The sequence below is a fragment of the Magnolia sinica genome, chromosome 14, assembly GCF_029962835.1.
Source record: "Magnolia sinica isolate HGM2019 chromosome 14, MsV1, whole genome shotgun sequence".
Taxonomy (NCBI): domain Eukaryota; kingdom Viridiplantae; phylum Streptophyta; class Magnoliopsida; order Magnoliales; family Magnoliaceae; genus Magnolia; species Magnolia sinica.
The window spans coordinates 65,892,550-65,917,198 of NC_080586.1; the positions used below are offsets into that span (position 1 = coordinate 65,892,550).

Consider the following 24,649-nt stretch of genomic DNA (forward strand, 5'->3'; position numbering starts at 1 on the left):
GTGTAAAGGATTCAAGATCCTTTTCCACCCCTATGTCAAAGTCGTGTTCCTGTAAGTATACGATGTAATCGTCTCGATTTATAGGCATTTTCTCTCTTTTAGATCTTCTTAATGGTTCAGCTTGTTGGGTCTGATCTTGATTTTCCTCATCAGTGGTTTGTATATAAGGTTCTACGTGGTGCTCTGCAGTGACTGCAGAATTGACTGCATCATTAATGTCCACATGATCTGGATTGACTATGACAGGAGTCACAGTCCTTTGTTCCTCAAATACAAAATTTCTTATGTTCGTGCTCCCGCTGTTTTCAATGTCCTCAATGAATCTAACATTCTCAGTCTCAACAATCTTGATGGAGTGGGAAGGACAGTAGAATCGATAGCCTTTTGATCTTTCTGGGTATCCAATGAAGAAACAACTTATGGTTCTAGGATCAAGCTTCTTTTCATGCGGGTTATAAATTTTAGCCTCAGCAGAACAACCCTAAACATGTAGATATCGGAGACTTGATTTTCTCCCATTCCACAACTCAAAAGGAGTTTTACTTACTGCTTTGCTGGGAACCCTGTTTAATATATAAACTACAGTTTTGATCGCATCACCCCACAGAGATTCTGACAATGTTGAATTGCTGACCATACTTTGCACCATATTCATAAGGGTGCGATTACGTCTCTTAGCAACTCCATTCTGCTCTGGAGTACCAGGCATAGTGTACTGAGCAACAATGCCACAATCTTGCAGGTATTTAGCGAATGGCCCTAGATTGCGACCTGATTCGTCATATCTGCCATAGTATTCATCACCACGGTCAGATCCGACAATTTTAATTCTCTTATCGAGTTGATTTTTAACCTCGGCCTTATAGATTTTAAAAGCATCTAGGGCATCTGATTTCTCACTGATAAGGTATAGGTACCCAAAGCGAGAGTAGTCATCTATAAAGGTAATGAAATATTTGTGGCCACTCCATGAGGCTGTAGGGAATGGTCCACAGATATCTGTATGTATAACCTCTAATAGATCTACACTCCTGGTTGCACATTTCTTTCTCGTTCTAGTCTGTTTTCCTTTTATGCAATCAATGCATACTTTATAGTCAGAGAAGTTTAGAGAATGCAAAATTCCTTCTCGCACAAGTCTGTCTAATATCTCACGAGATATATGGCATAACCGCCTGTGCCACAACATGGAGGAATTCTCATAGTCTAGTCTTCGCTTGGATCCCACTACATTTCCATGCAAGGTATTAATATTATAGACGTGAGAGGCAATCAAGTCTAACTGGTATAAGTTGTTTACTAAAGAGCCGGTTCCAACTTTAATCGAATTAAAGTAAATACTAAAACTTTTATTTCCAAAGTGGAACGAATATCCCAACTTATTCAAACAGGAAATTGAAACTAAATTGTACCTTATAGACGGCACACAGAATGTATTTACTAAATTCAAAAAATGACCTGACTTCAACTTAAGCCTATAGACTCCTATTGCCTCCACGTCAACTTTGACACCATTGCCTACGTATACTGAGCGCTCCGCATCAGTTGGTGGCCTGACCTATAGTAATTCCTGCATAGAAATGCATATGTGAATAGTAGTTCCTGAATCTATCCACCAGGAATCCGCCGACACATCGGTCAGATTAGATTCAAAACAGACAAGAACAGAATGATTACCTTTCTTTATGAGCCAATCCTTAAAACCTTCTTAGTCTTTCTTTAGATAACCCGTCTTTTTACAAAAGAAGCATGGTTTGCCTTTAACCTGTTTGCGTTTAGATCCATTTCCAGATTGATTCTCATGGTTTCCAGATGGAGGACCAGAGAATCCATTATTAGAACCTTGTTTCCTCTTCCTTTTACCTTTATTCTCTTGCCCATGCCCTTGTCCTGAAGTCACCATATTAATATTTTTAACTTTTATCATTTGTCTGATCTTGTCTTCTTCTTGGACCCACTGAGTGATGAGTTCATCCAATGTCCACATGTCCTTCGGAGTGTTATAGTTTACCAGGAACGTGCCGAATTGGTGAGGTAGGTTGTTCATGATCAAATGAACCAGTTGATCATCAGTGAGTACAAGCCCTAGAGCACGGATCTTAGAAACAACTTCGATCTGCTCTACAATGTATTCACAGATGTTGCCTTTTCCATCATAGGACGAGTGAGTCAATTTATTCAAAAGAATGCCCACTTCAGATTTATCAGATTTCTTAAATCGTTTTCCCATTTCAGTCAGGAAAACTTTAGCCTTATCTGTTTCAGGCATGGCACCCTTCATTGATTCAGAAATTGAATACTTAATGACTTTTAGGCATGTATCATTTGATCTAAACCATGCAACCCATTGATTATATTCAGCTTCAGTGGCATTAGCAGATGGCTTTGGCGGTTCTGGTGTTATCAGGGCAAGATCTAATTGAAGACAGCCCAGTACAACTTCAATGACGTTCTTCCATTGAGTATAATTAGAACCATTTAAGGCAGGGACTTGATGCGTATTAGTTGGAATTGAGACTGAAATATAAGAGATACACATATACTCACATTAGTTCATAGTTTCACAAAAATAATTTTGTGAATGTAAACAAATATCAGGCAAAGTTAATCAATTCAGTTGCTAAGGGAGACATCAACTGAATCATCTAAGATGAAAATGGGCCCAACCATCACATCCTGGTGAGAATCTGTTACATCATCATCATTCCTCCTCTAGGAGGAAATAATAACATATTAGTGATCCTCCTGAACATGAAGCTAAGTGATGTCAGTGATGTAAATCTGAGACACTCAACACCTGTGGGTGAGATGAGTCTTTCAGTTTTACATTACCAGCACCATTTACTTCACCCGTTCACGCGTTTGCCAAACGGTAATCATCTGTGTTTTCGTTACTGCATGCATGAAGACGTGAACGCAACTGTATGCAATCATTCTAATCCAATGTTACAAGTCTGTATTTGTAGAATTTTTATCGATTGAGGTCACTATGGTGGCTAACACAACCGAATCCAAAACTACACATATAGACTTTAAGATTGCTTTTATAATTCCGCCTCTCTATGGATTATATCTAAATTATTCTGATGCGGCCCATAAGATATTTAGTTTTGATCATTGGAAAATAGATGAACTATAAAGAGAAACTGTCAGATATGTTTCGCTTCCTATGATCCAATGGTCTATGTAAGACTATTAAGGATGGGTAATGGGCCTAAATAGGGGTTTCATCAGAATTTGATCTATATGATCTATACATCATCCTTAAGGCACTCATAATTAAATTAGAATTATCATAAGATGGACGGTAATAATCAACAATCTGTTTAGTTCAATTATAGTGTATACACACCCTTATCCTACTTAGTGAATATTCTATATGAGATGCCTATGGAATACATCATGGATGGTTTAGATCAACCATTAATGTTTATAATGTAAACATAATGATTACAATGTCAACTACATACGAGTTTGGCCCAACAGCCTTATGAAATATTAGGCTCGTAAAGGTTATGAAAAAATTGGGCCCATGAATGTCTATAGAAGACTAATGGCCTAAATGGGCCTATTTTTTTTGACAGGGCCAAAACAAAATACCTGAGATTTCATAAATATGTGGGATTTAATGGGCTCGAACTGATATCAGGCCCATAATAAATATCAGGTGGATCCAAAACTTGAGACTGGCCCCCTGAATAAGCATTAGGCCCAGTTGAAAATCCCGCACATATCAAATCGGGTCTAAATCTAGAACCTGAATACATGAAAATCGGGTCTGTAAATCCCATCCTTATGTCGAGCGGTTTTCGACCTAACATACGAAAAACCCAAAAAAGCAGTCGCTCTCGACCGTAAGAGGGAATCGATGGGAGAGAGCTCGATCACGAGCTATGCTGCCAGCATCTGCCAGGAGACTTTCTCCATGCGACGTTAACGGCTGCCGCAAAGAGAGATGGCGACGCTGGTGTGGATGAGGATGAAGTAGAAGACGCATAACTGTCCAACAGAGATGGCGGCTACAGTCTCCATGGTCATCTCCCAGAAATACAGGTAAGGTATATGAAATCCCCAATTTGGGATTATCGTATGCGAATCTGAGCTTTGGAATCTGGAATCTGAAAACCTTAAATGGATGTGGGTTTCGTATTTCCAGATTACCCTAATTACTGGATCCAGATTTGGAGATTCGAATCTAAATCCCTAATAAGTCTGATTTCAGAATCCAGGGATTCGAAAATTCCTAATCTCAACTTGATTTTGGGGTTGTATATCTGAAATCCCTAATTTGAGATTTGGGGATCCAAATCTGAAAACCCTAATTTCCTGATTTGGGGATTCCAAATCCTAAATCCTTTATTTTACTCATGTCTGAATTCCTGGAACAATCCCTAATAGTTGATTTCTGAATTCAGGGAAAAATCCCTGATTTCAATTGTTCTAGGAATTCGAAAATCTCTAATGCTGATGTGATATGACTGAATATGATCATCCATACCTATGCATAGATGGCTTTGATAACAACTGTGGGACTTAATCTATATGCGGAATAGGCCCACAAATCTGTCTGTGCATGGGACATGGCGATCAGGGGTTCAGATAGCTTACCTAGCTGAGACGCCGCCATGGAAGCCGGATAAGAACACCAGAATACCAGAATTCCTTTAGAGCTTAGGATCTTCCTCTCCTTCACACCCTTTCTGCAAATCAGTAGATGGGACTCGAATTTCTACTGTGGTGTAAGATTGAGGACCCATCTCTCTTTTATAGAGTCTGTGGAGAGGGAGTTTGAAACCCATCACAACTCTCTCCCATGCTCCACATTGTGGCATCCTAGTACAACTCAAATTACTGTCTGCGTAAGACAGTTATAACATTCCAGCCCTAGTACGCAAAGCTGCGCAGATAGACTGCGCAGTGCATCACCTGAAGTGGGGCCCACTGTTCTACTCAATCATCCAGTCCAACTGAATGGCAATCCAAACCGTTGATCAGTAAGGCCCACTAAACAGAGTTCTTACATGGCATCCGCCTTACTTTTGCTCTCATGTCCTAAGCATTAGTTGGCAAAATGGATGGACGGTGTGGATTTCTCACAAATATCTTGATGGCCCCACTTAGCTTCCTTTTCACGGTCATCAATGTGTCTGATAACACTTTAAGGGTATAGGGTTTAGGATTTAGGATTTAGGATTTACTTGGATTTAAAAGTAAATAAGTGTATATCAAATTCAAGTATCTATTTTTGCCTTGCCACGACGATCTATATGGAAGGGGAGTCTTTGGAATGCTTTCCTTTTGAGAATAAATAATAATAGAGAATGGTCTTTGCAGTAGGTTTGCTTTATATAGGTGAAGGTTTGATTTCCCTCCTTAACTTTATCCAATACACGTGGTAGTGGGTGATTGCGTGTATCCACAGGATTAGCCTTACTTCCAAAAAGAGGTGGGGATACCCAGTGTCTTCCGAAAAAAGAATGCCTTTTCTTTATTTTTTGTGGGATTTTAGAAGGCAGCCTTAGATTTTGCATTAGGAGATATTTCAAATACTCCATTGAGGGTACTTTGGCACCTTGGCTTTGGAAGTATATCAGTGTATTTTAAATCTCGGTAACTACTCTGTGTTAGTTAGACCTGGATTTGGAGGTAAATAGAATCAGAAAATTTTAAAATACACCCTTTTGGTATGTTTTGAAATGTTGATAAAATGTTGGAAATACGGTATAATCCAAATGATATGTTTTGAAATGTTAACCCCACTTAAGAATTGATCAAATAGCTATTTTGGAAGGTTTATTAGTTATGGTTTGAAGGCTCCAGTTGCACTCCGAGTCGACTCGGACAAGGTCAGGCCCGTCTGAGTGGGGCGGTTGATAAACCCTGACTCTGGCAAGTTACAACTTGACTCGGGACCAATGAATCAGTCCTAGTTGCTGAGTCTTTTAAACATGATCCTAATCTATCTATTAATCAAGTAACTCAACACATACATATGACATTTCGAAAACTTAAAAATAAAAATCAAAACCAGTGGTCTGCATGCAAGATGCATGTTTTTTGCAACGGTTGATTAGAACGGACGGTAGTCCAGGCCGAACTAAAATAAACTAGGTCCAAGCCCAATATAAAAATAATCGTGCCAGGGTTTGGGCTAGTCCATGCTCGACCCAGAAAGTTATATTAGACTCGTTTGTTTTGTACATCAGAGTTTCCAAACAGCGTGGCCCACCTGATGAAAAGCTGGGATATCGATGCTGTTTTGGCAGGTGTACTTGGCCTCCCTAGTCATGTGCTTTGAGACTGCATGTTTTAGTTTCAGGAACGCGTGTCAACGTGGCTATTGTATCCAAATCTGACACGTTTATCCAGTAGAGTCTCCCATGGACGGTCCACGTAATGTGGGCCACACTTACGTCGAATGCTAACCTTCCACATCTAGTTTTCTTTATAGGCATGGCCCACCTGAAGAGAGGAAAGGACTGAATTTTGGGTTTGAATGTGACAGCTGAAGTGCTTCCCCAGCGTAGACCATTTGGCGCTTGTCTAACAGTTCCGTAGACCCCACATGTAAAGCATCATAGAATGTAAGAGATATGCGATATGTGAAATATATATATATATATAGAGTCCGGATCCTCTGCCTCCCGCAATCTCATTGGTCCACCTCACCGCTCCTGCCACGTAGGACTAGCCCATCTGTTTCCGTTTCATATTTAAAAAAAGAGTCCGGATCCTCTGCCTCCGGGAGGCAGAGAGTCTCTGTCTCCCGCAATCTCATTGGTCCACCTCACTGCTCCTGCCACGTAGGACTAGCCCATCTGTTTCCGTTTCATATTTAAAAAATAAAAAGAAAAAAAAGAAAAAACCGAAAATCTCTCTGCCGTCTTCCCTAACGGCAATGGCACCACTAACGGCACTTTCCATTTCCGGTTCCGGAGATTTTTCAGAGATTTCTTCTTCTCTCGTTTCTAATTTCAAATTCTTTCCTTTTACAGATGGATCTCATCAAATAGGAAGAAAAAGAGGGGTTTTTCCTTTTGACGATCGGAGGCCCTCTTTCCCCAATCTCTCACAATCCCTCTCGCCCATTTTCCACCGAGCAGCCGATAGTCGATTTCTACTATTTCGTCTATTCATCCATCGAAGATCCACCCCACTTCACAGGTATTTTAATTTTTAATTTTTATTTTTTACAGATTATTTTTTTTTATATATTTGATTGTTTTAATCCCTTTTTTTTAGGACCATTTGGTTTAAAAATTTATCCCTTATCCATCTTTGTGGCTGGAGCATCTAATGAATTGACAGCTTGATTTTTCCCAACCAGGTCATCTTTGTGGCTGGAGCATCAGGTGCACTTCCCTGATGTCTCCCATGGTGCAAAACAGCAGAATGTCTTAGTGGCCCATCTAATGAATTGACAGCCTGATTTTCCCCAACCAGGTCATCTTTGTGGCTGGAGCATCAGGTGCACTTCCCAGATGTCTCCCATGGTGCAAAACAGCAGAATGTCTTAGTAGATTCTGAAAACTGACTGTTCCCGGTCATGGCCTACTTCCAGCTTCAAAGGCATGAGCTTAATAATCTTCCCAGACACTTCCATGGAGAATCGTATGGAACATAACTGCCACATGTCTTGAGCTTTGTTTTCCTCAAAACAAAGGAGACATCTCTTTATTTATGTTATGCTTCGGTGCAATGGGATTTGCTTATTAGAAGTAGTTCTGGAACTATCAAATTAAGCGTTTTTTTTTTTTTTTTCTCCTGTTTTCTTTTGAATGCCTAAGCTTGTACTCCTTGCTTTCATATAGGTCTTAGCAAATGAAGTAAACATCGGGTATGAGGATATTGGCAATCAGCAGGCAAGTGATCTCTCCTGCTCCCTACTGAATTTTGATGTCTCCATCCAGGGCAGTATATGATATATCATTACTTACAATCTACAGGTTCTGAAGTTTAATGGGACTCGGATCAGAAATATATGGCACCTAGCACATCTTGTTGACTGTAAGCACTCTGCTGACCGTTATTTGTCCTGGAACTATATGGTCCTAGGCCTCAGCGATTGTACTGTTTGCTCTGGCTCACAATTGTGAATGTGGGGCCCATGGTTTGGTGATCAGATTCCAGACCATTGATCTGATGGGCCAAAGCATGGATGAGGGATCCAAAAGGTTTTTCAGATTTGAAGATCCTGCTCTTAGATCTTTGGCCCCATTGAATGTGGACCATTGCCATAATTCTTTTCCCAACCATCTCTGTGGGCCCACTGCTTGAAAGTTTAGGACCAAATGGAGCCTAAGTCCCTTTTTAAACATATTAGATTCATTTGGTCGTCACAAGCCAAATGGAGCCTAAACCTCTTTTTAACTCTGCCAATGCAATTCCTTGCATTGCCGGTCCCAAGCCCGGGTAAAGGAGGAGGGAGAATGAGCATTAAGATGAGTTGTGTACTATTCATTCATTTGTATGATTGCAGCAGGTATTTTGAAGATATTGTTTTGATTGATTCAGTTCTGTTTTTCATTGCAGTTTGTGGTCTGTTTGCCATACATTCCATTCATAAGTTCACCCATATCCAGAAAATAAGACCATTCTAAAACACAGGCGGTTCACACGACACCCAATGATTGGGATGGGAAGCTCGCCATGCTAGAAATGCAATTGGACGAGATGCAGCTTCAATTCAAAGAAACTGAAAAGATGATAGTGAAGGAACAAGAGGCTATGAAGGAAGCAACAAACCTAATTCCTGTCATACATGAGGTCCCAGTCATTGAAAGTGTGCTGTTGGATAAACTCATGACCTTTGAAAATGACATACTGAAGGCGGGATTGCCATCTCAAGGAGTTTTGTGATGATTAACATAACATTTCAAATTAGTTTGCCTAAATTCCATGGGTGAACATGCATTTGCATTTCTAGCTACTTGCGATATTTATGTCACTCACCATTAATTTATCGTAGGCCATGCTGAGCTCACTGGAAAAGAAGTTAGATGAAAGTGAAAGAAAGTGTGAAGAAACACAGAGGCTTAGTGAAGAAAGGCTTTGTATGGGGTACTATTAATTATTTGTATGGGGCCCCAATGAAAAGGATCCTGTTGTTATTTGATAGATGTTGGCATGTCCACAGTTGGTTTCCATTGCACTATTTACTCATTTGGTGTCAATGTGTAGTATCTGAATATTTTACGAAATGTTGTCCAACTACAGATCATGTGCAAGATTCCCTTACAATGGGATTGTGGGTTTGTGAAATGTCTATAGAAATTGGATATCCTTGAACTCAAAATCAATCTGTAATCATGACCTTAAGCCCTCTAATGTCATAAGGATTAATCAGGTTGAGTGCAACCTCAAGGAGTAATCAGCTACGGATCTAATCTGTAGCTAAATATATTGCTACGGATTTTATCCGTAGCTTTTTATCCTCTTTCTGGTACTGTATATTTCGAATTTCTTCACATATTTATTTTATTAAATTTCAACTAAAGAGGCCTCATCTCCAAGATTGCTCATGTTAACGCCTGAATGATTGGATTTTCTTTTCAATTTAATTGGCAACCCCTTCACTTTATCTAATGAACCCCGTCACTTTATCCAGTAATCCAGTCACTGTCTAGCATTGTTGTGTTTATTTAACCCATATCCAAATAATAACTAGCTAGCATGCAAATACATGTCCGGCAACCCATCACTTTTTTCAACAATCTTATGACAAGAACTTAGATAGCATGTTTGGCTTTATTGAGGCATATGTGGTCTGTCCGAAGACTATCAATAAGCCCTTTCTACCCTATCGAGACAAGAATCACACTCTCATCTTTCCAACCGAGGAATTTGTTGGAGTGTACTTTGTCTATTGAACCCCGTCACTTTGTCCGACAACCCGTCACTTTTTTCAACAATCTAATGGTTGGGTTGGATTGCAACATCGTCACTGTTTCTAGTGAACCCCGTCACTTTGCACTGCAACTTCGTCACTTTATCTATTGAACCCCGTCACTTTGCACTGCAACTTCGTCATTTGGTCTATTGAACCCCGTCACTTTGCACTGCAACTTCGTCACTTTGTCTATTGAACCCCGTCACTTTGTTCGGCAACCCGTCACTTTTTTCAACAAACTAATGGTTGGGTTGGATTGCAACATCGTCACTGTTTCTAGTGAACCCCGTCACTTTGTATAAGTGAACCCCGTCACTTTGCACTACAACCCCGTTACTTTGTCTATTGAACTCCGTCACTTTGCACTGCAATTTTGTCACTTTGTCTATTGAACCCCATCACTTTGTTTGGCAACCCGTCACTTTTTTCAACAATCTAATGGTTGGGTTGGATTGCAACATCGTCACTATTTCTAGTGAACCCCGTTACTTTGTATAAGTGAACCCTGTCACTTTGCACTACAACCCCGTCACTTTGTCTATTGAACCCCGTCACTTTGCACTGCAACTTCGTCACTTTGTCTATTGAACCCTGTCACTTTGCACTGCAACTTCGTCACTTTGTCTATTGAACCCCGTCACTTTGCACTCGTCACTTTGTCTATTGAACCCCATCACTTTGTTCGGCAACCCGTCACTTTTTTCAACAATCTAATGGTTAGGTTGGATTGCAACATCGTCACTGTTTCTAGTGAACCCCGTCACTTTGCACTGCAACTTCGTCACTTTATCTATTGAACCCTGTCACTTTGCACTGCAACTTCGTCATTTGGTCTATTGAACCTTGTCACTTTGTACTGCAACTTCGTCACTTTGTCTATTGAACCCCGTTACTTTGTTCGGCAACCCGTCACTTTTTTCAACAAATTAATGGTTGGGTTGGATTGCAACATCGTCACTGTTTCTAGTGAACCCCATCACTTTGTATAATTGAACCCCGTCACTTTGCACTACAACCCCGTTACTTTGTCTATTGAACCCCGTCACTTTGCACTGCAATTTCGTCACTTTGTTCGGCAACCCGTCACTTTTTTTAACAATCTAATGGTTGGGTTGGATTGCAACATCGTCACTATTTCTAGTGAACCCCGTCACTTTGTCTATTGAACCCCGTCACTTTGCACTGCAACCCCGTCACTTTGCACTGCAACCTCGTCCTTTGCACTGCAACCTCGTCACTTTGTCTAGTGAACCCCGTCACTTTGTCTAGTGAATCTCATCACTTTGTAATATAACCTCGTCAATTCATTAAGTGGAACCAGGTCACTTTGTCCGGCAACCTGTCACTTTTTTCAACAATCTAATGGGTAAAAATGAAGCAAGTCCGAAGATCCAGTGGACCACACCGAAGGAAGCTGTAGTGATAATGACACCCACCGTTGAAACCTTTCTAAGGGCTATCGTGATTTTTTTTTTTTTACCATCCAACCTATTCATAAGGTCATGTAGACATGGATGAAGTGGAAAAAAAATATGTGATATTTGATCCGAAACTTATCCAGCTCCCAAGAAGTTTGTAATGGTGTACGTTAAATCCCCACTTTGTGGTCCACTTAAGCCCTTTACCCGTCTCATTTTTTTGGTTCATACTTTAAAATGATCTAAGATAAGCGATGGACGGCGTGGATAAAACACTTACATCACCCTGCCGTCGAGTCCCCATACCCTTCTTATGCCCTGAAGATTTCTATAAATAACGAAATGGCCTTGACATTCATATTTTATACTCTGGCAGAGTTGGAAGCTTGATACACAGGCACTCAGGAAATTTACTCAGGTCATATGTTCAAAGTCAAAACATTTTAATGGTGAAAGTCATGTTTCTTAGTCACGATCTCAAAGATCAGATTTGTTGAGAAATCCTAACCGCGGATTGATGGAAGCTTAATTTTTGTTTCCTGATGCATCTAAACCGGGTCCTGACAGTTTAATTTGAATTAATTTTAAGCCATGTGTGCATTTTTTAATAATTTCTAAGCGCATGCATATCACCCATCACACACGGTCAGAGTATCTATTCTCTTCTATTTACAACTTTATATGTTTGCTACCATACATGCGGATGCACTGAAATTTTTGCCCAGCATCAGTTGCGTAACTAGGATAATCACTGCTATCGCTGATGTATGAATCCTGTGCATAGTTCTGCAGTTATAATATGGGCCTAAAGTATCCAAAGTTGACATTTCAAGCCTGCCTGGTAGATAACTAATTAATATTAATGTGGGTCTGACCCTACAAACCAAATTTGTTGATTTTAATCCCACAGGGCTTCCTACTTTAAAGCAAGAATGAAACTTGATAGTTCAATTCATACAATTCAAATCAAAACTTGTAGACTCCAATTGAACAATTTGAATTGTCCATTAAATCCAAAACACATTTAACAGGCCACCACACAAAAAAGAAAAAAGAAAAAAACAGAAGCCTTTATCAATCCTTGATTTGGCCCTATTGCACCTGTTGCCTGATTTGGCTTTATTGTATTGACAGGATGATCCAATCCATAACTTGGATACTCTAATTGAACAATCTAAACTGTTAACAGGCTACCATGCAACAATTGCATTCATTGGACCTATAAAAAAAAAAAAAAAACTCCTGAGAAGATCATCCCCAACCACATATGAGCAGAAAGAGCTCCATATAGCCGTTATACTCCTTGCGAATTGTCATCAACCGACAAGCCTGTCAAAAGAAAAAAAATAAAATTGAAAGAAATGAAAGAACTTAGAAACATGCTTCTTATCAAATGATTTATTTTGCACATGATTTTCTTCCTGCTTATGAAATGATTTATATTGCACATGATTTTCTTCCTGCTTAAAAATGATCATCAACCATAATTCAAGATACAAAATTGATGATTAAGATGATCTAATCCTAATGCACCCAATCAATGAAAGCAATAGTTTTTAAACATCCACCTAGCAGGACCTACCATGGTAAAAACTAATTAATCTTAAAAATGTTCTATGCACTACAATCTAGCCTTCGTGAATGATTCACTAACAACCTTCAATATCAGCTTGGAGCCATGAACATAGATGCTCCCTTTTACAGTACCTGTAAGATAGCAATCATATGACAGGCAGCCCCAATGCTTTCACTGATAAAGGAGAATTTTGGCCTGAATTCCATCCACAACAAGACCCATCATGAATACAAGCAAAGCATATTTGCATCTCTCAACAACTATGATAATAATAAAAAATAAAATCAAAGCACATACCTTCCATTAAAAAGAGCAACATGATTGTAAGTATGTTTCATACCTTTACATGTCACATTACTGTGGTGTAATCATTTTGCCCAGCATGAGTTGTGCAACCAACTTTTTTCGTTCAAAATTCATTGGCCCCTGATGATGAAAGTGGATCGTAAGTATGTTTCATAAATTTTGTATAAGAAAAAGGAAAAAGAAAAAGAAAATTTACCGAGTTGAAATCAAATATATCTCCACGGGAAAGACATTCCATAAATTTCATTAAGTAGACACCACAATCAACCCTGCTAATACCATACAAAGATAGATAAATATCATTAAATAAGAGTAAATTCATATTTTAAATGGAAAATGACTTACGAATTTGGTTGCTGGGTGCATTCTTGGTATATAGAGACAGTAAATCCATCACATTCTATTTCACAATTTTTTAATAAATGGATCTTCAAACGTGAAACCTACATTTATAGTGAAGAAGTATTAAGTACTTTCACAATCACAATTTTTTAAGTTGAATGTTCTTCCATTGAACAAAGTAATATACATACCATCGTATTGAACATCCAATTCAACAGTCCGTTCTTAAGGATATGGTTCTAACCATTGTTATGAACATCCAATTCAACAGTCCGTTCTTAAGGAAGCAGGCTAGCATGCTTTTATCCAGTAGGAATAAGATTTTCTAGTCTGTTTATGCTTGCTTTTTCATTTCCTTGATAAATCGGCATAACTCAATTCTTTCCAGATCATGTTACCGTGTTTAAAACATTTCCATGCAATTTTGTTGTCTGCATTTAATATGGATAATGAGCTAACTAGTTCAGAGAATTAAGGGCAAGCATGTTACTCACACCTGCCAATTTCTTCTCCTTGAAGACTATTTATGAGCTAACAGTTAATACTATTAGATCATGTTCATACGAAGGAAAAAAACAACATTATCTCATAAAATCTATTTATGGAAGATCAACAAATTGTATGTAGACATGCAGGGATTTGTAGATTTTATCCATTTCTCTTAGTCTGAATGAGTAATTAGTTTCTGAAATGGTTAACAGCAAGTTTTCTGTTATGAAGCAGGAGGAAATTTACACTAGAATCTTTCTGTTAGTATGCAATCTTCACATATACTACAAAGAAATATGTACGAAATTCACTCTTTTTTTTTCTTACTTTGGATTGTTATCCTCTCATTGCAGCTTATGACCATTCTAAAGGAAATGCAGAAGCAAATGACAGATCGAGCATCTGGAGGTTCAAGATTTAGCAAAACCAAGACTGTGATAGAACAATAAGAATTATAAGATAGAAATTTGAAGGAAGAATTTAGCATCTGGAGGTTTAAGATCGAGCAAAACTAAGACATTGTGATGATATCTTATGATGGAAAATGGATTCACTTGAAAGGGGTTGGAAGCGTACCAGTTAAAAGAGCTCAATCCACCTTTGATTGCTTTAAATTGCTAAGAACTTTATTTAAATGGATAATCTTTTGTATTTTCCAAAGTTCCATGTAAGTAACTATATATATATATAGCCTTGTTTACGATCCTCCTTAAATTACATTGGAACCAAGGCATAATTCCTATTGGCCAATATATGGTCCTTACTAATTCAACTCAAATAACTGTATTAAGGTTTTCATATCAGAAAAAAGAGAATGGAAACCAAATAAGATTCAATCACACTCAATTACTAAAATTCAGGATCTTCTACACATCTGAATGTCAAAAATGCGAAACTGTGTATTGTGTACCATCCTATAAGTTGCTGGCTGGACTTGTATGTGTTGTAGATTCAGAAAATGAAGAGTCATCCATGTTTCTTGTCTGTGCTGTAGATTCAACTTCAAAGACTCCTATGCCAACTCACATTACCACTAGCACCATTGATCTTGTGGTCTTTTGGTGGGTAAGATTCTGTACCTGTGATTTCATTTACCCCTTCTTCCGGAAAACTTAATCCTCTGGTTATCAATCTTGTGAGATCCAGGGCTCAGTGTCCCCTCTGTATTGGGAATTACCTTCCTCTCCTTTAGCTTAATGAATTATCATCATCCTTCCAAAAAAATAAAAAAAAGAAGAATAAAAAAAGATTCTGTACCTATCATTAATCTCTAACGAAAGAACTTTTTCTTTTTCTTTCTGAGAATTAGTGAAGGGTTTTTCATGGTAAGACAACTAGTACAAAATAGGGAAAGAGTTGCCATTACAGAGCAGATCATCAACATGTGCTGTGGCTGAGGTATTGGCCATGACATTACCTTTTCCTTTTCATTTGGGTAAACTAAATGTTCAGCCTATAAATGGTAAATCTTCTCAAACATAACAGATGGCGGCCAAGGCTCCAATTGGTTGTGGGAAGACGTTTCATTTCTAGAATCACTCCTTTTCAATGGGCATTTACCCCCACCTCCAAGAAATCCCCCATTCTCATTGGCCCGGATAACATCAAAAAATTGAGCATTTATCATCATTCACCTCCAAGGACTCCATGTGCCAACAATCAAAATTCACTCCAACCATGATGAGCTTCCATATTTAAGATTCTCCTTCATTTTCTTCGGAATAAATCATGATCCTTGTTAGCAATACTCAAGTTTAAAATCCTTATTTTAATTTTATTTTATTTTTTTAAGCGTAAATTGACTAAATGTTTAAAACTCTGTATTTTTAGCAAGATAGGCATTAATAAATAAATATTTGGACAAACCAAATTAAAACTCCATATTTTAAAGAAGATGGGCAGATAGTGAAGATTTCAGAAGAAACAGATCAATTTGTATGGGGAATACTTCCAAAGGAAGGATTTAACAGAGGCAAAAGATAATATTAACCCACTATTCGATTACCTTTATAATAATTGCTTATACATTTAGAAATTTTAACCGTTTTAATTGAAATATTCAACCTTAACCTAATTTTAAATATAACAAACCCATATGCATATATTAGCTGGCTTTTTGTTTTTTTTTTTTTTATTTTTTAATTTTTTTGTTTTTTTTTTCCATTTTATTGAATTGGAACCATGTTAAACCCAAACTTTTCATTCTCCGTATTTCTGGGTTTTTGCTTTCTTTCTTCTACCAAACTTTGACTAAAATTTTAATGATAGAGACCTATTTAAACCTGAACATTTCCCCCTACTATTCTTTTGACGTCTTATGTTTGCTAAATATGGTCTTGAGTAACTAAGCATAGCCCATGTTAGATGGAGCCACCTCATAGAATTCGTGTATAATGAGGTCTTGTTTTATCATATAAATATTGTTAGCGCCTCTCAAAATTCCTGTCGGGGAGAAAAATCAATGTTCTAATGTTATCTGCCTATCCTACTCATTCTTCAGATTGATTTGCAAGCGATTCTATCAATTCTTCCTCTTCCTCTGAGTCAAGGAGTCCTGCTATCCCTTCTCCAACAACTAGCATGCGATATTGGAAACAATACCTCCCAGAAGCTAGATTGGATGGTAGACGTTGTTGTTGCTATAGATCCAGTGGACCCAACAATTGCGGCGCACGGGCGGCCAATATTTGAACAGGTTCATCAGATATTGGACCACCAGCCGGTGCTCCTGACCACCACCACAGCTGAAAGAAGCAGCATCCGCCTCATAATGTGTGCAATCAATTCAGTATTGAAGACCTGCAAATGACATTTCTCTTTCTCATTTGTACACAAACTGTTCAGGCCTTTTGGCTGTTGCAGAAGGACGTACAGAAAACAAGGAAGAGGGTGTGTGTGTGTGTAAAGAATAGGAGAGTTTGAGAAAAGTTGGGGCTCGTTTGGCACCTTTTTAATTGGAATGCATTGGGATCCAATTGACAATTACAATTGAATCCATGTGAATTAGAATCCTTGGTTGAATTTGGCAGCTTGTAATTGAAATGCGCTTTAATCCCAAAAAAAAATTGTATTTAGATGTCCGTCATGAATGTGTTGGAACTCTTTAGTATATTCATAGGAACCTTAATTTAATTAGTTAAATCTGCTTTAATATCGCAAATTAGTGTATATATATGATGTTTGACAGAATGATCGTAGTAAGCCTATTGAAATATATATTTTCACCTAAAATGAGGAAATTCCGAGCCTCTAGTAGGCCGAAAACCTAGGGATCACAAACGAGTGACTTGTCAATGTTTTTTAACTGTGCATTTAAATTACCTATGTCTGGACAGTTTCGATCATTCAATTGGTGTGATTTAAGTGATGCAATTGCTGAATGAATTGTTTCGGGGTATCATTAGCATGCCAAGTGTATGGTATATTAGTAGCCTAATAACACCTTTGTTACTCGTGCAACTCTCTTACTTTTAAAAGAGGGGCAAGATAGCCATTTCACACCAATTAGCTTGAATTCATGACAAAATAAAATGATCTCAAAACACTCCAAAATATGTGTTTTCATTTACCTTTGAATCCAAGGCAGTAAAAACACCATTTTGGTGCATTTACCTCCAATTGCCTCTAATAACACCCAATTCTAGGGTGCTTAACAGGCTATGAGTATTATTCCTCTCTTTTTACTCTGAAAAACTCTCTATTTTTTTATTTTTTTTTGCAGCAGTGTGATTTTTTAATGGTCGCTTATACCAGTAAGTAAAAAGGAGCAGTAATGCAAAGGAAGAGAACTCCCAATACACAATGAAGGGCAATGCATGCCCCCTTTAGCTGATCATCAGCCAAATCATTCACCTCTTGACCAATACGGGCAAATGATATGTATAGCAGGTAGGCCAAAAGGCAGATTTCATCAAACACATTAGATACTTTCTGACGATTTGAGGAAGCTCCTTGGGCCCACATGATAACTTTCTTTAGTCACCTTCTCCAATGTGTGTAAGTAATACTTCTCCCTCAGATCCATGCATTGCCTGAATCCTGAATTCAGGTTTTGATGACCCACCATTTAGAACTTTTCACATGCACTAGTTGAAAATAAGATTTCCACAATGAGGGTAAACAAACAAGACATACTTAGAACGTACATGTGCCATAGAAATCAATCTATCATTATCAATATAAAACCATATAAAATAAAAACCAAAGAAATCTATCACTAACCACGTTACCTATCTGTATATCACATTAAACAATGCATGAGTGGAAACAAATTAAAACATAAAAAATTCGGATTCGCCATAGGAAGAATCCTGAAAATCTCCTATTAGTCTACATGCACATAGGCATTTCAAAAACAGCATCCAATGTTCCCCATTTAATAGTCTGCATTAGAAAGAAAAAAAAAAAGAAAAAAGATATACCACAGGCATTGGAGGCAGATCATAAATAATCTGTAAAAAATTAAAAAAAAATTAAAATACCTGTGAGGTGGGGTGGATCTTCGATGGATGAATAGACGAAATAGTAGAAATCGACTATCGGCTGCTCGGTGGAAAATGGGCGAGAGGAATTGTGAGAGATTGGGGAAAGAGGGCCTCCGATCGTCAAAAGGAAAAACCCCTCTTTTTCTTCCGCTTTGATGAGATCCATCTGTAAAAGGAAATAATTTGAAATTAGAAACGAGAGAAGAAGAAATCTCTGAAAAATCTCCGGAACCGGAAATGGAAAGTGCCGTTAGTGGTGCCATTGCCGTCAGGGAAGACGGCAGAGAGATTTTCGTTTTTTCTTTTCTTTTTTTTTTTTAAAATATGAAACGGAAACAGATGGGCTAGTCCTACGTGGCAGGAGCGGTGAGGTGGACCAATGAGATTGCGGGAGGCAGAGACTCTCTGCCTCCCGGAAGCAGAGGATCCGGACTCATATATATATATATATCTGAGATGTTTTACAAGTGAAAACCTCCTCAGGTGTGTAGATAAAAAGAAAAGATTATCTTCTGACTTTTCAAGAATACTACTCAAATCTAGATGGATAAAAATCTCTAAAAATGAGAAAACTTATATTGTTGACAAAAAAACTTGATTGCTTCGTATATAAGGGGAAAAACAAAAACAAAAAGAAAAATCCTAATTCAACTCAAAAAAAAAAAAAAAAACTATTTAAAATAGTAAAAGACATTTAATCCTATCAAAACTTGCAAACAATTCTTAAATGAATAAAATAAAATTTATGAACTATAATTTGACTCTTAAAAACATAAAAATAGCAAAAACAAAGAATTTATTTAAAATAATAAGTTTCAACTTAAAACTGTATTATCTCCCAAACATTTGAATTCTGCAACGCCATTTGGGAGCCAATAAACCTTAAGTGATTAGTTAGGGTTAGTGCTCGTTGATAGTTTCCTAACAGTATAATCTATAGGCAAACAGATTACCCATCACAAAGTTATGGCCCTCAGAGGCTATAATACATGTACAGACTAATTTTATCCGATCTCGGTTCCTATATCCTGAATATGTGCAATGGTAGTCCTTTATGGAGTTGTCCTTTATTAATCCTTGCAACCTAAATGAAGTTAGGAAGACTTTCAAAGATTTCTACCTAACTCTAGAACTTTCTAAAACTTTTATTTTATTTTAAAATTCTCTATACTAATAACAAAACCTCTCTAACATACTAGATTAATGAAAAATTGACCAAATCCATGATTTAAGCCCATTGTAATGATTGGTCCATGGCATGTGACACAAGGCTCATTCATATAGGCCTAGACTTTAGAGAGAGCATTTATAATTCCTCCGACATCAATGTAATTCAGGATGGTTGGTGTTGATTGTTGAGAAAAACTTTAACACTCAGGGAGAGTGTGATGTACTGTTGACATGGAAGAACTTAGAAGTCACATATATGACACAAAAATAAGTTAAATTAAATAGTTCAAATTACAAAAATCATTTAAATGTATCAAGAACCAAAAGTTGGAATTACTAAATTATTTGATTGTTGGATTGGTGGGCATTTATTTATTAGTTAAAGATTAAAAATATCTAATAATTCTACTTTAACAAACAAGTGCTAGTAACCATGGGTCACTCGATTCAGTTGGTTCGCACTGAGTTGCATTTTAGATAGTTGTTTCTTTAATTTCCTTCTATCACAGTAGATCTTTACACGGTCTTCAGGGAGTAAAATGCTGTTGTGGTGCATTTATACAATCTTTAGGACGCAAAACGCGATTACGCTCTCAACGGTTGAAGTGAATTATATTGCAGTGGAACCTTGTACGAGCCAAGACGTTTAGGTTGTTGTTTTCAATTTAGCTAGTCAAGGCTACTCGTGCAACCGAACGCCTGTATTGAAAGTACATGTGCGTGTATATGATTGCATAGGTGTGCCAGAGTCTCCGCTCGACTCAAGGATATTGATTGAATTGGTTAGTACCCCTATGTTAAGATGAATAGATTTGAGACTGGATCTGAACTTAAAGTCCTCTCAAGCATTGACTGATTAATTTAATATGCATCATACTTGAGTGATTTGAGCAAGAAAAGGAGTTAGACCTCACAAATGAATTCTTTTTGCCTTGTACCAGTGATTATGAAATCCTCCAATTTAAAAACTTTCTATTTCATTGACCAGAGTAGAAGATTTATACATAACAAAATAAATAGTAGCATAAACATGATCGATCTTTGTTAGTGTATTGGTCATGTTACAACCGATGTGTTTTTCAATCTAATTGAAACGAGAAGTAAGACAAATACCTATTGCGCCTATTAAAACAGACGATCGAGGCATATGGTCAACAGGATATGATCAGTGTATGAACAATCGAATCGAAATTCAAATGAACATGGGGATTTAGTAACTTAAGGTTGTAAATATTTAATATACTGCAATAGGAGCCACTTGCCAGTAATGAATTGAGTTAAGAAAAGTAAAATAGACATAAATGTAAAGTAGACATGTAAATAGATGTGTGTAGTGTGGGACATCGAGCTCTATTTCAGGTATTTCCTTTTATAGCTTTCTTGAGGCAGTGAAAGCCTCTCGTTGGCCTTCAGGATCCTTTGTACGGGCTTTCCTGACATGTAATTTGTTTCTTAGTCAATCAGGGCTAGCTTTGGAAAGAAGGGATTTTGAACTCATTGGCTTTTCGGGTCTTCTTTCCATAGCCAATCCTTTACGGAGATCTTTGTGGCCCACTAAAGATCTTGCTTGGAACCGCCCAAGTTCCTTTGATGAAGACAAGCAAGCCAAAGTCCGAGGACGTCGAGAGTTGATCTCTATTGAACATACCACTCGACGTCTCTTAATGGCCCACCTTGTCAACTTCAAGGTGTTAGACGATCTGAGTCAAACTATGTCCTTCATTTAATCACCTTATATTGATCTATCATTTAGACAGACCGAATCTCTCATTTTCTTAATTCCAATCATCATGTAGAATGAAACCTGATATAGGTTCAACCATCTCTTTATGATTCGGGCCCGAGACTTTGTCGAAGTTGGCTTGGATGTCAATTAATCCCCTTGGTCTTCAGAATCTTCTGAATTACTAGTAGTTCTCTGAACGTCTCTACAAAAATTTTCCATTTAAAAAAGATTGTAAAAGGCAATCTTGCATATGAAATCACATCTAGTTGTGAAATAAAATATACTCATTTAGTGGATCTTTTATACCTGTGCCAGGCACATTCCTCATTTAATGGGCACGTTAATCGTGCCATGTGGCATGCGACGATTCATCCCCTTAAAGGGCATGGTAAGGGTCTGTATCGTTGTAACAGTGACAAAATGCGTAATGTTGAAGGATGATCGAACGCATATTTTCTCCAAGTGCGAGTATGATTGTGAGTTTACTAAACATGCGGGTTTCCACATGGCATATTCTTATTAGTCCACGTCAGGGCACTGAAAATGAGTGTAAATATAGTTTAGAGAAATGCTTGAAAAGATGCGTGATCTTTAGGATTCCCACAACAATGTATTGTGATAATGGGATAGCTATCTCTTTACAAAGAACTTGATGTCCCATAGATAAGCATAATGATATTCATTAACACTTCATCTAGGAAATCATAAAAAGTCATGACATCAAACTCAAATATTACAAGTCACATGGTCAGGTCGTTGAGATATTCATGATCAATTTTTAAAGAGTCTAATTTAATAGAGGCTATTGGAAGTATATATAAATAATACTTTCTAAGTCCATTGTCCTAAGCAAATAGGAATTTTCAATGTATATTGTTGAGAGCTTACACTACAAGTCCTATTTAGAGATATATGCTACTTAGGGAGTGTTTGTTTTCTTATTTACATATGGAAGTAAAAGTAAATAAATAATTATTATTTCCCATAAGAAATACACAGTAGCCGCCCATACATAGTGACATTTGATTTGACTTGACACTAATATCAAGAAAAATTTTCAAAATTTATCGAGCCTGCCATGATATATGTGTCTTATCCAAGCCGTCCATTCATTGTAATAGCTTGTTTTAAGGCATAAACCAAAAATCGAGGAAAATCCAAAGTGTAAGCGGACCACAACACAAGAAAGACGGGGATTAAACACACACATTGAAAACTTCTTGTGGGCCATAGGCGTTTTGTATCGAGTTGATATTTGTGTTTTCCCTTCATCCGTGTCTGTGTGATCATATGAACAGGTTGGATCATAGAAACGAATCAGTGTGGGACCCACGGATGGCTTCACATTTTAACGATGGATGTCAATATCTCCTTGTTTGTCACAGTGTCGTCCACTTGAGCTTATAATCTACCTACTTTTTTGGCGCAAACCCTAAAATAATTTGATAAAATAGATAGACGGCATGGATTGATCACATACATCATAGTGAGATCCACAAATTTCACTAAGTCATTCCCATCCATTTTTTCAAAAAGTAATTTCCAAAAATTGATGGGTAATTACCCTTTCTATTCCATTTCTTCCTAACAATAGAAATAGGTTATAATTACCTATTTACCACCATTTAAAATGTTAAATAGGAAAACAAACATACCCTTGAAGTCCTTGGTTTTTTAAATATATATGCATTGGCAAGGTTATTGGCTCAACTTAAATCAATTTCTCCTTCCCCTATGTGTAGAAATTAAAATGTATTCATGCATTCATCTTTTGAAATATTTCTTCCTAAGTTCTTGTACACTAAAGTCCACTTTAATTTTCTAAATAGCCAATAATTACCTTGTAAATGAGTAATGATTATTTATTTAAAAAATTGCTGCATGGTTGCCCATACTTGATTTAGCATGCCATACTTTTTCAACACCAAAACTGATGAAGTGCAAAATACGTGTAGCCCACCATGATGTATGTGACTTATTCACATATTTTATCAATTATGCCAGCTGAATTTAGGGCATGAGCCAAAAAATGAGGTAGTTCCAAAGCTGAAGTAAACCTCGCCAGGTGAAAAAGGAAGCTAAACACCTGCTGATGAAAACTTCTTACAGCCACTGTTTCCTTTGGTGTGGGCCAACTGAATGTTTGATTTACCTTATTTTTCAGCTAATACTTCAAAGCGTCAGGGTAAAAAGAATGGATGGCAAGGATACGTCATATGAGTCGGGATCCTCTGTTATTAGGTCAACAGAGAATTCCTGTTACCACTTTGATTTACCTTTGGCACGTCCAGTTAATTAATTATAACATCTCGCGAATGTTTGCCACTTTGGCATGTCTGCTGCGAGTCCGCCCTTCAACCTCTTCTCGCGCAGAGAAAGGGAGAGATGAAAATGGAGATTTTGCATTTGACAATTTGCATTTGAGAGAGAGAAACATACCAAAGTTGATTGAAGATGAGGTTTTGCGATCGAAGATTTGCAGAGTGTGGAGATGATAGAGAGTAGAATTTTAAAGCCTGTTTGGCTGCTGGGAATGGTCTTCCCTGGTTTTGTATTTCCTTGAAAATCTCAGAAAATGATTCTTCGTTGAGACTGATTTCTCGGGAAGCCTGAAATCTGTTTGGTGTTGTCATTCGTCCACAAGTCGGGTTGGACGCGGATTAGCTAACAAGAGGGTGAGTACCAAGACTCGCTACTGAAGCGACGTCGTCAAGTTCTGTGGGCCCACCATGATGTATATTTTGTATCAACATTGAACCTATCCAACATTGAACCTATCTTTATCGATCTTGGGTTTTTGGTTGGATAGGTTCAATGTTGTCAAATCGCCTAAGCGTTGTATGCGAACCAGCATGTGTGATTGCTTATGTGACGCAAAATCGCATGGGCGATAGCACATGTTTTTTTTTTTAGTAAAAAAATTAAAAAAGGGAAAATTTTCTGAAAAAATTGGAAAAAATTACTATAACTAATCCAAATTGTTTTTCTTATATATTTCATTCTAATTTGTGTAATTAGTAGTTGGTACTTGGTACCTTACCTACTATGGTACTTCCTAAGCTATAACAAGTTAATAACCAACATGTAAAAAATAATAACAAGTCAACAACTTATTAAAAATTAATTAATTTTTTATTGAGAAATGAAATCTTGAAGAATGAAGACTACTATATACATTACTTACAATTACAGGTTATAACTTAGAAATTACAAATTTACAATACAAGTATACAACTTACAATTTACAAA

The 24,649-nt window shown here is 37.5% G+C and overlaps 2 long non-coding RNA genes across 3 annotated transcripts; both read right to left on the minus strand.

Moving 5' to 3' along the window:
* Nucleotides 1-12,293: 12,293 nt before the first annotated feature.
* Nucleotides 12,294-18,875, minus strand: LOC131225383 (uncharacterized). Of its 2 annotated transcripts, XR_009161337.1 has the most exons (3): nucleotides 18,859-18,875; nucleotides 18,502-18,670; nucleotides 12,294-12,636 (listed from the first exon to the last, which is right to left on the minus strand). It is a non-coding gene; the product is annotated as an uncharacterized LOC131225383 (long non-coding RNA). The 2 variants fall into 2 exon arrangements; XR_009161336.1 differs by lacking the exon at nucleotides 18,859-18,875 and having other exon boundaries at nucleotides 18,502-18,852.
* LOC131226032 (uncharacterized) lies at nucleotides 13,024-13,685 on the minus strand. Its single transcript, XR_009161632.1, has 3 exons — nucleotides 13,386-13,685; nucleotides 13,224-13,309; nucleotides 13,024-13,078 (listed from the first exon to the last, which is right to left on the minus strand). It is a non-coding gene; the product is annotated as an uncharacterized LOC131226032 (long non-coding RNA).
* Nucleotides 18,876-24,649: the final 5,774 nt, after the last annotated feature.